A 13,913-nucleotide genomic window follows, 5' to 3' on the forward strand; every position below is an offset into this window, starting at 1 on the left:
TAAAAGCACTGTGTTATTATTAAGATGCAAACCAAACACCCACCTTTATAAACATGATACGGTTCTTTGGGCTTTGGGGAACAAATACGAAGAAAAAAATCCCCAAGGATAAGAGTGGTTTCTGCATTATAATAACCTACACAGACACATCGCTGATATTATTCAGGTGATATGTAACTACATAAATAAGGTACTGTCCTACCTGCCTTTGGGTACCCAGAAATTGCTCTTCTCTTAATACTCATCCATTTCTAATTTATATCAGGATGCAGGTTGTGTCTTACCTTTGAAAAATATATTTAAATTGCGATGACAGAGTGATAGCACTGTTATCTGGAACTATAATTTTAGTTGGTATGCATGATAGCACAAATTGTATGAAATGATGGGGTATTTTGGATAGCATTGTAAAGATTTTATTACAGTTTTGGAGCTGTAAGCTTACCTAAGTTCTGACTGTTAGAAGTGTGGAGGCCAGAGTTTATTCATATGGGTTTCTTCCTGAGATCTGGAAGGAGACTAAATCAAATAACAGGGATTTTCAGAGTTTACTTATTCTTACCATGTTATTTTTAAGATTCAGTGTACATTTGAATAATAACATAGAGGAGAGCAAAGTATTTAGAAACAGGAAATATAAAGTATACTGAGATTCTTAAAGCACACAAATAGATCTGCATTTACTTATTTTATGCAATATTTTAGCAAAACAAAAATAAAAATAGAAAAATATATGGAAATAAATGGAAATAGCATCGTGGAAAGAGTATTCGAAGTATAGACATACATAAAATACATTCTATATTGCAATGAAAGCTACTGTTAAAAGTCATATTTGAAAAATGGTAAATATCACTAACAATATAAATGAATGATCTGGATTAGTACTATAGGAAAAAAGTGCTATGTATATGGATTTTTTAAGACCTTTGTGAGGCTGTTTATAAGAAATTTGCTATCAATTCTTGTTAAATGTAAAGACATACATATGTGTTTTATATTCATCTTTGCTGTTTTCTTGAATTCTTCTAACTGATATGGGCTTGGTAATATAATGTAAAATTATGTGTAATGTACAATGATCACATGTCTCTATTCTCTTTCATTTAACCCACTTCAAATTTGTTTTTATTGCTATTCTTCAAAGAAAACCCATGAACATTAGGGAACATGGCTTTAATTAGAGCTAATTTGTATGTCAACTTATACCTTTGAAAACCATTCATTCCGTTTTTCAACTAAATTAGAAAAATTTTGTTTTCCTAAAAAGAGACAATGCAGAATTATATTTCTACTCTAAAGACAGGTGATAAGATTGGCTGTAAGCTGGTCAGTCACTGAGGCTCTTTATGGTCTTATCTACAACTTTTTAATAAAATAAGTCTTTATAGAGTTAAATTTACCAACTTGGTTGGGGAGATTTCTTTTTCAAAAGACCCTGATAAGTAAACAAGCAACTACCTGAAATGCACTAATTTGAAAGTAAGGCTGCTGCAAAACAAAAAAAATGAGTCATAATGATAAACAGTTTTTCTCTCTGTTTCCTCCTTTGTCTTTTTTTAACCATCAAGTTTAAAGCTTCTACAGTGCTTTTTTTCTACTTTATAGGAGACAACTGACATTCTGTGGTAAATGGAAGAAAGAGCAGAGCAGAACTGAAAATCCTCTAATGCACTGACACTAACTTGCCCTCTATTGTTGAAAATGAGCAGGCAATCATGATTGTTCATCAAATGGCTCCTAATGCAGTTAAAGCATTCAGCTATAATTTCTCCTTGCATTTATAATTACTGTCATAGACTGCACACCTCAGTGAGCAGATTAAAGCTATAAACTATTTAGCCGTAGCTTTAAGATGAGGAACTTGATTTGTCTGGCAGCAGTTATTTGTTAGAGAGCTTGACACTTCACATAAAAATGACTCAACTTGATGAAGAACAATGCAGTTTAAGCAATGCAGTGATTTTAAATCAGTCATTATACCACGCCCTGTAAGAATTGCAAAGCAATTTGTTAAATGATATATAGGACACGTAAATAACTGTATGTGTTAAGTATACCAAAATAGAAGATTTTTTCTTCTGTGGATTTTATTTTTTCATCCCCTCCGAAACAGTAGGAGCTACTCTGAACATCATGTTGAGCTATTAGCCAATATTGATGTTACATGGGCAAGGCCAATTGCATGAACTACTTGTCCAAAACCATAGTTTAAAGACTTTAGCTTGTTCTTCATCTTTCACTTCTTCTTAGCAACAACGTGAGAGACTAAGAGACCCTTTCAGGAGAATCAGATGTGATTTTGTAAGTGGATTTTACCAACAAAACTGTTAGAGGGTTCTGCTTACCAAGTCATCAGCCAGAAAGAGAGTTCATAGCAATGAAGACCTTGATTATGAGTTTAAATAGGAGTTTTCTGGCAACATCTTGCTGGAAACTGCTGGCTTGTCAATGATAAAAAAAATTCTGTGGGGATGTCCCATTTTCAAACTGACTTTTGTTGGAATAAACTGGGTAAAACTGCTGAGCACCAAAAAGGAGAGAAGATGAAACAGAGGAACAGGAACAGCAATTAGCTTGGCCACTCAGCTGTGCTGGAGGAGGAGACAGAGTCCACACTCAGCCAGAGACTACCTCTAACCCTGAAAAGTTTCCCTTCTGTTCTGATGAAGTCTCAGTTGCTTAATCATGTGAAATTTCTCACTGTTTCTCCAAAGCAGTAGATCAGGAATTTTTTTTTTAATTTTGGCATTTTTAAATCTTCAAATTTTTCCTAGGGAAAGTGTTTTCAATCCAGCTCTTGTTCTTGTAAAACCAGTAAGTAGTGTGTTCTTGGCTTCCCTGAGAGTAGGATCAGATCAGATGATACATCAGTGTGTGTCAGCATAGATATATCAGTACAGATTTACTTGCTTCTTATGGTTCTACAGGTTGCTATTAAGATCGGTATTATTTTACATTGCATTAGCGCATCCAGCCTACCAGGTCAACCCACATTGTTCCTAGGCTGTGTATAACCATACTGTAAATGACAGTTCTTGCCCCCCAAAGGCAAGAACTCTTATGCTCACAAAGAAACAGCAACTTTTAAGTGACCAGATTTTAACTGACCTTGAATAGCACCTACCTCCGCAAGCATTCAGTATTCATAAGGGTATCAAAATCTTGCCTTCTCTTTACTATGTCTGATATTATTAAATGTTACAGCCTTCTTAATCTATAGCAGAACATTTTTTTCCAGTGAAATTTCAAAGGAAGGGTACTTGAGTCTCATTTATTTATTTTATACCTTAGCAATTAAATAGCAAAGATCAATAACAAAAGGAAAAGACATGAGCGGCGTCCAGCCCTCAAAAGCACCTTTCAGTAAAAATAATTTAGCAAGGTGATCACTCTGTGAAACTATGATGGAGCACAGATGGAAAATGAGGAAAATTATAGATATGGCTTTATGGGAGGAGGAAAGGAGAAAGAGATTTTTCACTATTTATTGAGATAATGAACAGATAATTCATGATTATTAAGCTGTAGCCTTCAGACTACATCCTGCCCTCTCTCCCCATCTTCTCAGTTCAGAACTGGACCTGTTTGTGCATCTAGGCACAGTTCATTGGCTGGAGAAGGATCAGGCCTTTATGCTAGTTTTCACACATCAGTGGAGTCACACATGTCTTACACCAGCACACATCTGACTCAGGACCCTGTAGGAAGAAGAGGAATGAAGCAGAACAAGCAACATGCAGCACAGAGTCTATTCTGTAGAGACAGACTAATAAATGTGATGGTGTTTCTTTTCTAAGTCCATGTCATGTTCAGGAAAGGGGCAGACTGTGAATAAGGACAATAACATTAAAACACAGCACCAGGTAGCAAAGCCACAGATCCTTGAGAGAGCCGAGCAGGTTCATCCTCCATCCCTCCACCTTCCTGTGCCTGGAGATTCTTGTTTTCTGAAAGCATCAGTTGACCAAGCCCTTGAAGGCATGAGGTAGGAGGAAAGGCTTCCTGTATTTGATTTTGCAATAGGGACCCTACTCTGGGGTGCAGAATTGGCTCTGTCAGCTCTCTTCCCCTGACAGCCCCAGCAGCTGGACACATGGGACCCAAAGCCGGGAGCGCAGAGGAGCCAGGGCAACCAAGAGGAAGGGCACGTCTGGGAGACGGGCCCTCTGCCAGGGTCCACCAAGAGGCAGAGGGAAAGGCAGACGCTCGCTAGAGCAGAGGAAGGGGGGAAGAGGTGGGGACAGGAGGGCGCTTGTTCATCCTAGGAAATTTGCACATTCCCTTTATTAAAACAAAACAATTCCTCCTCCCCTCCAAAATCCCTCCCTTGTAGCACTCAACACTAGCTCTTCATCCAGGGGTCAGTACGTGCAGAAGTGGGGGAGGGAAGGATGGGGGAGTGTAGGAGGTTGTCATGTCTAATGAATACCCTGAATGTATCAAGATATATATTTTTTTCATTTCAGAAAAGGTTCCATTAAGAGGGAGACAGCCCTAACATGTGCTTTGGCCCCTCATCAGATTTATGAGTATTTGCTCTGCTCTTTAATAGGAAACTCTGCAGCAACTGCCACCTTGCCTGCTCTCCCTGAGATACACAGTGGCTTCTCGGGGAAATGCACTTCATTATTAATGTGAATTTGTACGTTTTTATGACACTGCTTGGGGGAAGGGGCAGGCAGAGATTTCCTGGTGATGTATGCTCATTTCTAACCATTTATTGTCCCAGACAATCGAAGAACAGTGATAAACATTGTTACAGAAAGTAGAGGGTGCCGCAGTGACATTTTTGAAGGGAAAGGAGAGGTGGCTGGAGTGGTTTTGATGTGGTTGTTCCTTTCCACTCCACCCTCCCCTAGCAGCTGTGTCAGATCAAGCAACAGAGCAGCCTGTACGGTGGCAACTGCTACTTCTCCTTGCCCCCTCTTTTCTCAGGCAAGCAAAGACTGCTTGCTTGGTGCTTTGCTACAGTGGTGGGAGTACAGAGGAAGGAAATTTGGGTAACCTGTACTGCAGAAGATCACAAGTCTCAGAGTGACTGAGATGTTCAGAATCTCCATGCCTCTTTACCCTAGCAGTTTCTTTTTGATTTATTACTGAGTAACCGGGCCCAGAAACCCTATGCACACAGCAGCAGCTGCAAGGCATCAAAGCCAGGAAGAGGAAGGCGAGGGGATGGGGATATGGTTTACCAGGGTGTTCTCAGCATCCTCCAGTTTCCCCTTCTACTGCCAGACTCATCTGTGATTATCACAACCTCTCAAGAGCTCTGGGAGGGGATAAAAACAGTGGGTTCAAACCGCACTGGAGAACCAAAGAAAGTCAGCTTTCAAGCTCACCCAAAATAGAAAAATCAGTAAGGCCGTGACCTGCATATGATCTTTTGCTCCTCTCTTCTGCCTTTGCCCAGTAATGCTGTGCACCTTCTGATCAAGGTCAAGGTCAAGGTCAAGGTCACATTATAGTGCTCCTCTGCCTTGCAGCCCCTTGAGCTGCAAAAGACTTCTGTGCTTGAGGGAGATTCCTTGGTTTCCTGTTGGGTTATTCTCTCTCTGCATCACTGCCAGCACAGGGCTGAGCTTTCTCTGTGCTGTTAAGCCCGTAGCCTCCAGCTATAAGTGAACGATTGCCATGTTTTGTGTTCGTATTCTATTCCCTAGCCCTAAGTATGCAGAATCCTTTGTAGCAGGAGATGTGCCCGACAGCTGTACACTGCTAAGACTTACTTTGTGACATTTTTCTGCTCTTCTCTTAAAGCTGAGTAGTAGTGAGGTAAGAACATAGGACTAGCCATACAGGGTTTAGTCAAAGGTCCATCTGTGTCCATCTTATCTCTGACCATGACCACAGTAAAAGGATAAGAACAGGGCAGGCCTGTAGTAATATTCCCAGAGCATTCTCTTAGCTTCCACATTTACAGTTCAGGGGCTTCTTCAGCCAAAGGAGATTATGTTCCTGTGGTCACAGAGTTGCAGAGAACGTGCAATAGGCCTCGCTCATAGCTGCAGCAGCTCAGGCACATCTGTGATGCCAGTTGGGGTGAGCTCTGGAGACACACCTTACTAAGGCAGTAAGCAGAGGACATACAAACCAGCTATCAGTAGTCGGAATGGCACTGAGCCTTCATACTTGTTCTTTGCACCTGGCTAAGCCCAGACCATGAAGGAATCACACCATAGTTTAGTTTTAGAATTAGCAAGGTGGGATTTAGATTTCTCTCTCAACTATATGCAGAGCAGGACTTGCCCCCTACTGCAGAGCATATATTAGCACTGACCAGCAATTCAGAAGAGGCAAAACTACTTACTCTGTTGCACAGGAATATAACAATTTGATCACTTCTGGGTTTGCTTTCAGCTTTTCTAAACCGCTAAAACGCTCTGTGTACAGACAAAAGCTTTCTTCCCCTCTCCTGTTGGAGAACTGTTAAAATCTCAATGTGAAATTGCTGTTCTTACAAAGTCATTTAAAGAAAACTCCGAAACACTTTATATTTGGAATACCCCCCAAGTTTATACCATGAGTCACAGACTACCTGAAATTATCTATCCCGATATGTGTAACCAATATCCTGATAGAGCGCCCAGATACCAGTAGCTATCTCTATTACACAGATCCACCACTGCACTTCTCTTTCTTATTTCAAGCCAATGTTTAAAAGCAACTTTCTGCCCAGCAGTCCTGTCTCTGCCCTCTGCATTTCTTCATGTGATCCTTGTGCAGTCAGCCCATAGCCACATGCTATACCAGTACTCCAAGCACAACAGCGGCTCTGCAACAGTGACTGTATTTCCAGGGGCAAGTCAAGACACTGGCACCGATCCTTAAATGGACTGAGTCCTTGTGGCTGCCAGCTTTCTTTATAGGGCCATTAAAAAGACAGACATTGCCTTTGGTGGATATTGAATTACATCCCAAAGGATATCACAGGAGAAGAATCCATTTGAGACATGACAATATTGTTGCCTGTTTCTCCCCTACCTACATTCACAAGAAGTGCACATACTTAATACCTCCTTTGTACTCACTTAGCTCAGAGGCAAATGGCTGCATATGATTGAGGCTTCAGTGTCGCTAGCCACAAGACTAGAATAGACATCCACAGACAGATAGGCTGTGGGTGGGCTTCCAGTTCAGTAATTCACCTCCCTCTGTAATTCTACGGAGTCCTAATCTATTGGCCTTGGTTTTCTATGGTGCAAGACCCAGGTTTGTCTTCTAGGGAGAAGATGATGGGGGAGGTAATTCTGTTTATTTGATTAGCGTTATTTTAAAACATTGTCTGTGCTCCCAGGAATTATGTGGTGGCCTTCCTTTATAAATCACAAATGTGCAAAAAAATAGCTCTCGATATTTTCCAAAGAGATTAGGGCGAAAGTGGCTACATTTGTATTTCATGTCTGGTGGAAAAAAACATCAACAAGAGTGATAAGTATAGCCAAAATGCGTGTAAAAGTACACCCTGTCATTTGTTTTCCATGTGCCATATGTTTTCTGAATCCTGCACCTCCCACATACAAATTGCATGGAATAATGTGGGGTGCACACATTACTCAGGATTATTCAGTTAAGCCCTGCCTATATGGAAGGAATTAACTTAGATAAAGTCAAGCGACTGTGCTTTGTTTTGCTTTGTTTTTTGCTTATTCTGGACTCATAGAGTAGAAAATTAAAGATCCCACTGTGCCAGGCTTCATATCATTTGATTTTAATTTAATTCATCTCTTCGATTCTCCGTGTTTCTCCTTCTCTTTGAGTATCATCAGTAGGTGGTCCAAGCATCAACCAGAAGATTTACTGGCAAGACTAAATGTATGAACTGTATGAACACATTGTTTTTCCAATATGATTTAATGACCTTTTTGGCATTCCCATGGCTGTTGAAATCTTCCATAATAATTCCCTTGGACAGCCAAAGCTTCTGTTGATCAGGTGAAAGCTGATGCAAATGTCAAATGTCAATAAATTTGTAATCCATAAATGTAATACTTGGTGCCAGAGAGAGACAAGGTTAAACAGAGTGCAGCAATAGCCACCTTAGATATGAGCTAGATCCGATTATTGTGAACAGAAAATAGACAGGAAAAAAATGCCACCTCCAAAAATTCTCCCTAGACAAGCTCTTTTTCTACTCCTTACTCCCTATTCTCCCTGAATGTTTTCTGAATTGGTGGGTTTTCATCAAAGAGAGCATTTATGGCTAGCATTTAGCGGAAGCAGTTTGGTGATGTGGCTTCTGTTCCTTGTTCTGTTATTGACTCATGGTGTGAGGTTGAGGTTTAACTTCTCTGTGTTTCAAAAGGAGCTCTTGAACAATTCCAAGATTTAGGAGGCTCCAGAGTTTGATCCTACAAATGATTAGTTATGCAAGATATTCCAGTAAACTAACAGGACCACTTTTATAACTTAGGTGTTGCAGGAATGAGCCAAGACTCCTTTATAGTTTTAAGATGCTTGAAAAGGGTGAGCCATGTATGAAGCATGATTTTATATACAATAAAGACATAAGAACACTCACATAATTTCCCAAGAGATTTTCTTAAGGGCCCTCCACTTTGACCTTTGGCTCTGAAAGCTCTAGTTTGTTTGACATTGAAAAAAAGCAAATGTGTGAATACAGTGCCATGAGCGTTTGCACTTTGAACATGCTGGGGCTGAACGCGGCTGAACTGGAAAAGACTGCAACAGCTAATGTACTGGGAAAATATAACAGAGGCATTTACTTAATAAGTCAACTAATTCCTTTAGCTCACCTTGTAGGGATTTAACCTTTGAATGAGAGAGTCCCTAGTTCAAAATCCCGTGTCTCCTCTGTCCTCATGTTAATTTTTAAATTATATATCATTGTTGAGAGGCCCTTGTGTTGAGCATTACAGGCTATTTTTCATGTCTAAAATGGGGAATTATAACTGAACATTAGCTACTGCCTATAAATCACATGGAGCAGAGTAGTATCTGCATCTACTCAGTAACAGGAGTGGAAGAATTGTAACTTACTTAAAATGAGGCAGAAAAGAGGACACAAACACAGTCACAGGGATAACTGAGACCTGGGAAAAGTAATGATTATTCCAACGGCGTGATGCTTTGGACTCCTGTTTTCCGGAGTTCTCTACCATCAGTTTTACAAGTACACAGTCGCAGTAGGAGCTCAGCCCATCTGGATGGGAAACGGCGAGCTGGAAGCTATTTCACACACCCCTGCAATGCCACCTAGTGCGCTGCTGGTTGTGCTGGACCATGCTTGGGGTGGCAGTGAGCTTTTTCAGAAACTGGAAATAGCACACATTTCTTGCTCTCCCCATCTCTATTCTCCATCAGCAGGCGCGACTGAGTAGTGACCACAATTCCCTAACCTGGGGTATGTTTTTATTTCTAATTGTAGCTAAAGTCAGGGTAAGGAGGAGACAGCACTAGGCTGTTAAGAGAACGATCATCAAGGCTGCTGGAGGTGGACTGACCAGATACTTCTCTGGCTGTTCTGCTCACAGAGTGAGAAATGCAGCTGCTTGATAATATTGTGTTACCTTAAAAGACAACAAAATAAGCCTAAACTTCTAGCTGAATCTAGCCTGCTTCATGCATTTGTCTCTGCTGGCCTTTCTCCTCCCTTATTTTCTTTTTTAGTTCCCTTATTTTTGAGAAAGCTTCAAGATCTCTTGTGTCCTGATTGGGGTTAACAAGATCTATGTGCTACCGTGTGTCACTAGAAATTATTCAGTCCCTTTTGAAGGGAGGGACCATCTTTTACTCTGTACGGCACCTTGCACAGTGCAGTCCTGTGTCTGCCAGGAGTTTTGGATCCTAGTACATCAATAGCTTAAAAAAAAAAGCCAAATGCTCACATATTTCAGTCTAAGATCCCAGGAGTCTCCCAGCATGTTTGCTGCTGCCTGTCTGTTCGGAGATTCCTCATTTTGTGGGTCAGATACCTTCAGCTGCCCAGGGCCAGCCACTGGAGATGCTTAGTAACATACCTGAAACGAATGTAGCCACAGTGAGTCTGTGACTGATTAGTTCTCCCCACAATGTAGGTCTCTTAAAAAGAGCATACGGCTTCTCAAAGAGATTTTACTGAGTTTAAAGCTTTAGGATTCTTACATAACAAACAATAATGAAAGCTTTCTTTATAGCTAGGCAAGGAAAGCATCCTGCAGGAGGTATTTTACTCAAGAGTTCCTGCCGAGAGCAAGGCAGCAGGAATCCGAAGCCCTGGCCCTTCCTGGGATGGGCTGAAGATCACTCGCTGATGCAACGTCCTTTTCTGCTCTGTTACTCAGTTTACCATTCTGATGAGCGGGTGCAGCCTTTACAAGATTCAACTCAGGAGCAGCTGATAATTTATGTGTTTTGCAGTCCTCCTCTTAAGGGAGTTACTAGTTTATTCTGTTGAACAGTTCCTCGACAGAGACGTGAATCTCTCTCTCTGCTCCTTTGTCCCACACAGCTTCCCTACAAACTCTGGCCTCATTTCAGCAGCCCATCCCCAAGTAGCAGGAGTGTAAGCAGTAGTCCCTGAGCACTAGCTTTTTGTTCTGTTTGTGCAGTGCCAAGCACAATGGGTTTCTGATCCAGGACTAGTCTCTGAATAATAGTAATTGTAATAGGTGCTTTGCCGATTAAAGGCAAACTTAAGAACATTCTTAAAAGCTTTGCTGAAGGGAGGCCTATGTGCTATATATTTATTGGAGTGTTCAGCAGTAATTCAGACAGCTGAGAATTGTTGAGGACCTGGTCTATCTAATTGTGTGTCTAAATCATGTTTGCACCGTGATTCAAAGGTACTAACATTATAGTCTACACAGAATGGCTTAGGTTATATGGTCAGATTCCTGCAGATGGTCAGTTTGTATCATAAAATTTAGAATTACAACTTGCACCATAAAGCTACTGCCTCAAATTTATTATGTATTGCAGCACAACAAGCAAATTAATACTAGATGCAGTATATGCTCAGACATTAATGTGAAGAGAGGATGAAATATTCTCCTCCCAGCTCATTGGTACATGTTCCGTTCAAAGCAGAATTGAATTGCCCAGAAACACCAAAATAGAAAAAGTCACTAGGAGTGCAATCCTGCGTGGTGCTGGGCTCCCAGACTCCGAGGACACAGGAAGGACACCACACCACTTGCAGCATTAGGTCCCAGGGTTTCTGAACTTGCAGTACTGCTCTGTGCATCAAGCATGCAAGAGCTGAGCTCTCAGCAAAATCTTTTTATTATTCGTCATAAAGAATCACAGCTGTGAAAAGCAAACTAGGGAGGGAGAGTGGGAACAGGCAGGCACTCTCTCTTGTACCGATGTAAATCAGGAGCAACTCCAGTGCAAGGCAGCTGAATTACACTGTTGTCGCTCTGACATGAGACCAGAATCAGCCCCTTTACCTGCAATAGATGAGTGAAATATCTTACAACTGTGTGTCCAGGAGCCTGCTAAGCTTCTTGTAGAGTTGCTGTCAGTATGCCCAGGGCAGAAGCATATTTTTTTTCTTACTGTTGTACATAAGGGCTCTGCTGCAGCCGACAACATGAAATGTGTTAGTTCGGTTTGTTCAAAATGGAGTGTGTTTGTTAAGTGTTGCCTCTTTGATGTTGCGCTGCCATCTCCATCTTTGTCATCATTGCCCATCTTTTTCAATCTAATGAACTCAAACCATCAGTGCAACTTAAGTTCGGCTGTCTGTTCTTGCATAGTTAATATTAAAAATGTACTAACAGTGTGGCTGCGAAATCAAATTATGCACATAAATATGCTGGCATAGCAGAGGAGGCGGCAGAAGCTGAAGTTAGCAACATTGATGCCAGTTCACATTTGCAAATCAACCGTCAATCTGTCATTAAACATGTTATCAAATGATGATAAGTGTATGCTTCTTGCTTGCATTGGCGCGCTTATTCCCGATGTTGATGTGCATTAATGGGATAATGTGCATTAACATAGTCTTGCTTGGATGAACACAAAACATTTTTTATCCGTCTCAGTTTGTTTCCCCCTGTGGCCCCCAAGTAAGTGTTTTGTGTTATCAAATTGCCAAAAAATGGGAAAACACATTACTTTTAATTAGCAAAAATTTTGAGTCATTATTTTTTTTTAATTTTTATCCAGACTATCTCCTGTGTGTTGTCAGTTCGGGGGGTGGGGGGAGGTGGAAACAGAAAAACATACCACTGCCTTCTTTAAGTAAAACGATTAATGTCAGAAACTCAGAGACTGACAATTATGTGCTGTCTTAATGCACTGGCCTTTCATCTGCAGTCCTTGCTTTTGACACAAGTGATGGTTTCAGTTCAGTGATATGAAAGGCAGGGAAGGAAATGATCTCAGGCATTCCCAGCCCATTGTGCGGTGCTGCACTCAGACATGGCAAGCACTCCTTGAGCTGGCTTCATTTAGCAGTTTTGCATACGAGTCGGCAAAGGCTATATCTAGAGATTAAACAAATAAACGCAGAAGACTGTTGCTGTTCTGGGAGAGAACCGAATTTCTGAAGAACTTCCCAGGTGATTGTGTGACGGTGTTACCCCTCCTGAGTGGCTCTGTGTAGTCAGGGTACCATTTACAGCACATGCTGCCAGGGAGCTTCCAAGACAATAAAAAAAAAATCCTCACTGGAAAGAACAAGAAGTGACTGAAGGCATAAAATCATAGAAAGAGTCTGGTGGTAACCCACTATAAACCAACGGCCTGCTTTCCTCACATCTTCTGCCTCAGCAGCACCCACCTTGCAGTGACAGCTCGGTGTCTCTGGTGCAGCCCACCAGCTGCCTAGAGAAGGCTTCCTTTGCCCCAAAACAAATAATAAACATTTTAAAAACTGCTTTTATTTAGAACTGAGCTTTTTATCTAGACCTAATTAAATGACTTTGGAAAAGCTTAACTGGAATTCAACAGGAGCTTGAGGCCTCACCTGTGGAGCCAGGGTGCTCTTGCTTGGGTAAAGGCAGTGAGAGTGCGGGCACAAAGGACCTCACAGGACTGGGCTCCTTCGAAGCTGACATGTTTTATGTACTTGATTTAGATGGGAGCAGGAAAAGAATCTACTGATCTTCTGCATTCAAGGGCTTTAAATCTAAGATTTTCAAACTCTTTTGAAAAAGTGAATGAAGCAAGGTTCTTCTCCCCTCTTGGAGAACAGCAGTTATTTTAAACCCATTCATATTTATGCAGTTGGGGCATAACTGTGATGATCTACCCAGGTTTTTACAATAAAACAGGAATAGAATGAAAAACAATGCAGATAAAATCTGGTCCCATTCAAATCACTATGAATTCCTCCAGGAGGTTTACTAGGACTTTACTAGTAGTATCATCAAATCAGGCTCATGACTTTCCTTAAAGAAAAGTCAGTCACTTAAAGTGTTTTATTTTTAGTTTATGAGCTGGAAGATAAAAACTTCTCCTAAAACTTTTATAAATATATCATACTCTTTAAGTGTTTCTAAAATAGCAGCTTTCTCTCATACAATAGAAATGTTTATAAATTACTCTTAGTCTCTGTTTGTGACTACAGCTTATGCATTCACACTCACTTATGTAATTATTTAGCTGTAACTATATTTGGGTGTCAGTCCAATTTTATTTTGCATTCAGCAAAATTTCTACTATGCCTTACATGGGATTAGACCAGTGAAAAGCTTATAAAAGTTAATGTTCCTCCAGTTTTAATTATATGGATTGAGATTTATCTTGAATTTTAAAACATTAGAAATAATAGAATAGTGGGCTTCTACGATCTATGAACTTTTTTAGTAAATAGGTCAGACTTTTGATCACTCTTTCTTTTTCTCAATCTAATAATACCATTAGGCCTCCTATCCAGGACTCTGATTTCCACTATCTAGATGATTTAAAGGAAAAAATAATAGGGAATAATTACTGAGTTTCTACAAAATTTTCTTGATTTCTAA

General features: G+C 40.6%; 1 protein-coding gene across 4 annotated transcripts in view; it reads left to right on the forward strand.

The window, feature by feature from the left end:
• The window catches only part of TSHZ2 (teashirt zinc finger homeobox 2), a 228,488-nt gene that overhangs the window by 145,227 nt on the left and 69,348 nt on the right, over positions 1 to 13,913 (forward strand). The window contains exon 3 of one of the 4 annotated variants that reach the window (XM_026099603.2): positions 10,137 to 11,502. The exons of 2 other annotated variants lie outside the window; for them this stretch is intronic. The gene's annotated coding sequence lies outside the window, so the exon portion shown is untranslated. One more of the 4 variants, XM_026099602.2, reaches the window with a different exon arrangement.

Source organism: Dromaius novaehollandiae, chromosome 16 (genome assembly GCF_036370855.1).
Source record: "Dromaius novaehollandiae isolate bDroNov1 chromosome 16, bDroNov1.hap1, whole genome shotgun sequence".
Classification (NCBI taxonomy): Eukaryota; Metazoa; Chordata; class Aves; order Casuariiformes; family Dromaiidae; genus Dromaius; species Dromaius novaehollandiae.